Consider the following 3,188-nt stretch of genomic DNA (forward strand, 5'->3'; position numbering starts at 1 on the left):
GCCATGAGACTGCCACTGGCGTAGAAGACATTCAGGCTTCAGTGACCTCAGAAGCACAGCCAGCAGCCATGAGCCTGACACTGGCCTAGGAGGCGTTCAGGCTGCTGTGACCTCACAAGCACAGCCAGCAGCCATGAGCCTGACACTGGCCTCAGAGGCACTGAGGCTGCTCTGACCTCACAAGCACAGCCAGCAGGGGACGCTGGACACTATACTATGAGGCACTGAGGCTGCTGTGACCTCACAAGCACAGCCAGCAGCCATGAGCCTGACACTGGCAGAGGAGGCACTGAGGCTTCTGTGAAGTTACAAGCACAGCCAGCAGCCATGAGACTGCCACTGACCTCACAGGCACTGAGGCTGCTGTGACCTCAGAAGCACAGCCAGCAGCCATGAGCCTGATACTGGCCTGAGAGGCACTGAGGCTGGTGTGACCTCACAATCACAGCCAGCAGCCATGAGCCTGACACTGGCAGGGGAGGCACTGAGGCTGCTGTGACCTCACAACACAGCCAGCAGGGGGCACTGGAGATAACCTATGAGGCACTGAGGCTGCTGTTACCTCAGAAGCACAGCCAGCAGCCATGAGCCTGACACTGGCAGGGGAGGCACTGAGGTTGCTGTGACCTCACAACACAGCCAGCAGGGGGCACTGGAGATAACCTATCAGGCACTGAGGCTGCTGTGACCTCAGAAGCACAGCCAGCAGCCATGAGCAGGGCACTATCCACGGAGACACTGAGGCTGCTGTGACCTCAGAAGCACAGCCAGCAGCCATGAGCCTGACACTGACGTATGAGGCACTGAGGCTGCTGTGACCTCACAAGCACAGCCAGCAGGGGGCACTGGAGATAAACTGTCAGGCACTGAGGCTGCTGTGACCTCACAAACACAGCCAGTAGGGGGCGATGGACACTAACCTAGGAGGCACAGAGGCTGCTGTGACCTCACAAGCACAGCCAGCAGCCATGAGACTGCCACTGGCAGAGGAGGCACTGAGGCTTCTGTGAAGTCACAAGCACAGCCAGCAGCCATGAGACTGCCACTGACCTCACAGGCACTGAGGCTGCTGTGACCTCAGAAGCACAGCAAGCAGCCATGAGCCTGATACTGGCCTGTGAGGCACTGAGGCTGGTGTGACCTCACAATCACAGCCAGCAGCCATGAGCCTGACACTGGCAGGGGAGGCACTGAGGTTGCTGTGACCTCACAACACAGCCAGCAGGGGGCACTGGAGATAACCTATCAGGCACTGAGGCTGCTGTGACCTCAGAAGCACAGCCAGCAGCCATGAGCATGGCACTATCCACGGAGACACTGAGGCTGCTGTGACCTCAGAAGCACAGCCAGCAGCCATGAGCCTGACACTGAGGTATGAGGCACTGAGGCTGCTGTGACCTCACAAGCACAGCCAGCAGGGGGCACTGGAGATAAACTGTCAGGCACTGAGGCTGCTGTGACCTCACAAACACAGCCAGTAGGGGCGATGGACACTAACCTAGGAGGCACAGAGGCTGCTGTGACCTCACAAGCACAGCCAGCAGCCATGAGACTGCCACTGGCAGAGGAGGCACTGAGGCTTCTGTGAAGTCACAAGCACAGCCAGCAGCCATGAGACTGCCACTGGCAGAGGAGGCACTGAGGCTGCTGTGACCTCACAAGCACAGCCAGCAGCCATGAGCCTGATACTGGCCTCGGAGGCACTGAGCCTGGTATGACCTCACAAGCAGAGCCAGCAGGCGGCGCTGGACACTAACCTATGAGGCACTGAGGCTGCTGTGACCTCACAAGCACAGCCAGCAGCCATGAGCCTGAGAATGGCAGAGGAGGCTCTGAGGCTGCTGTGACCTCACAAGCACAGCCAGCAGCTATGAGCATGGCACTGGCAGAGGAGGCACTGAGGCTGCTGTGACCTCACAAGCACAGCCAGCAGCCATGAGCCTGATACTGGCCTGTGAGGCAGTGAGGCCTCTGTGACCTCACAAGCACAGCCAGCAGCCATGAGCCTGCCACTGGGCTAGGAGGCATTCAGGGTGGTGTGACCTCACAGGCACAGCCAGCAGCCATGAGCCTGACACTGGCACAGGAGGCACTGAGGCTGCTGTGACCTCACAACACAGCCAGCAGGGGCCACTGGAGATAACCTATCAGGCACTGAGGCTGCTGTGACCTCACAAGCACAGCCAGTAGGGGGCGATGGACACTAACCTAGGAGGCACTGAGGCTGCTGTGACCTCACAAGCACAGCCAGCAGCCATGAGACTGCCACTGGCAGAGGAGGTACTGAGGCTTCTGTAAAGTCACAAGCACAGCCAGCAGCCATGAGAATGCCACTGGCAGAGGAGGCACTGAGGCTGCTGTGACCTCAGAAGCACAGCCAGCTGCCAGGAGCCTGATACTGGCCTGTGAGGCACTGAGGCTGGTGTGACCTCTCAAGCACAGCCAGCAGGGGGCGCTGGACACTTACCTATGAGGCACTGAGGCTGCTGTGACCTCACAATCACAGCCAGCAGCCATGAGCCTGCCACTGGCCTCAGAGGCATTCAGGCTGCTGTGACGTCACAAGCACAGCCAGCAGCCATGAGCCTGATATTGGCCTGAGAGGCACTGAGGCTGCTGTGACCTCACAATCTCAGCCAGCAGCCATGAGCCTGACACTGGCAGGGGAGGCACTGAGGTTGCTGTGACCTCACAACACAGCCAGCACGGGGCACTGGAGATAACCTATCAGGCACTGAGGCTGCTGTGACCTCAGAAGCACAGCAAGCAGCCATGAGCCTGACACTGGCAGAGGAGGCACTGAGGCTGCTCTGACCTCACAAACACAGCCAGCAGGGGGCACTGGAGATAACCTATCAGGCACTGAGGCTGCTGTGACCTCACAAACACAGTCAGCAGCCATGAGACTGCCACTGGCAGAGGAGGCACTGAGACTTCTGTGACCTCACAAGCACAGCCAGCAGCCATGAGACTGCCACTGGCAGAGGAGGCACTGAGGCTGCTGTGACGTCACAAGCACAGCCAGCAGCCATGAGCCTGATACTGGCCTGCGAGGCACTGAGGCTGCTGTGACCTCAGAAGCACAGCCAGCAGGGGGCGCTGGACACTAACTTTTGAGGCACTGAGGCTGCTGTGACCTCACAAACAGAGCCAGCAGGGAACGCTGGACACTAAACTATGAGGCACTG

The sequence above is a fragment of the Dromaius novaehollandiae genome, unplaced genomic scaffold (assembly GCF_036370855.1).
Source record: "Dromaius novaehollandiae isolate bDroNov1 unplaced genomic scaffold, bDroNov1.hap1 HAP1_SCAFFOLD_27, whole genome shotgun sequence".
Lineage (NCBI taxonomy): Eukaryota > Metazoa > Chordata > Aves > Casuariiformes > Dromaiidae > Dromaius > Dromaius novaehollandiae.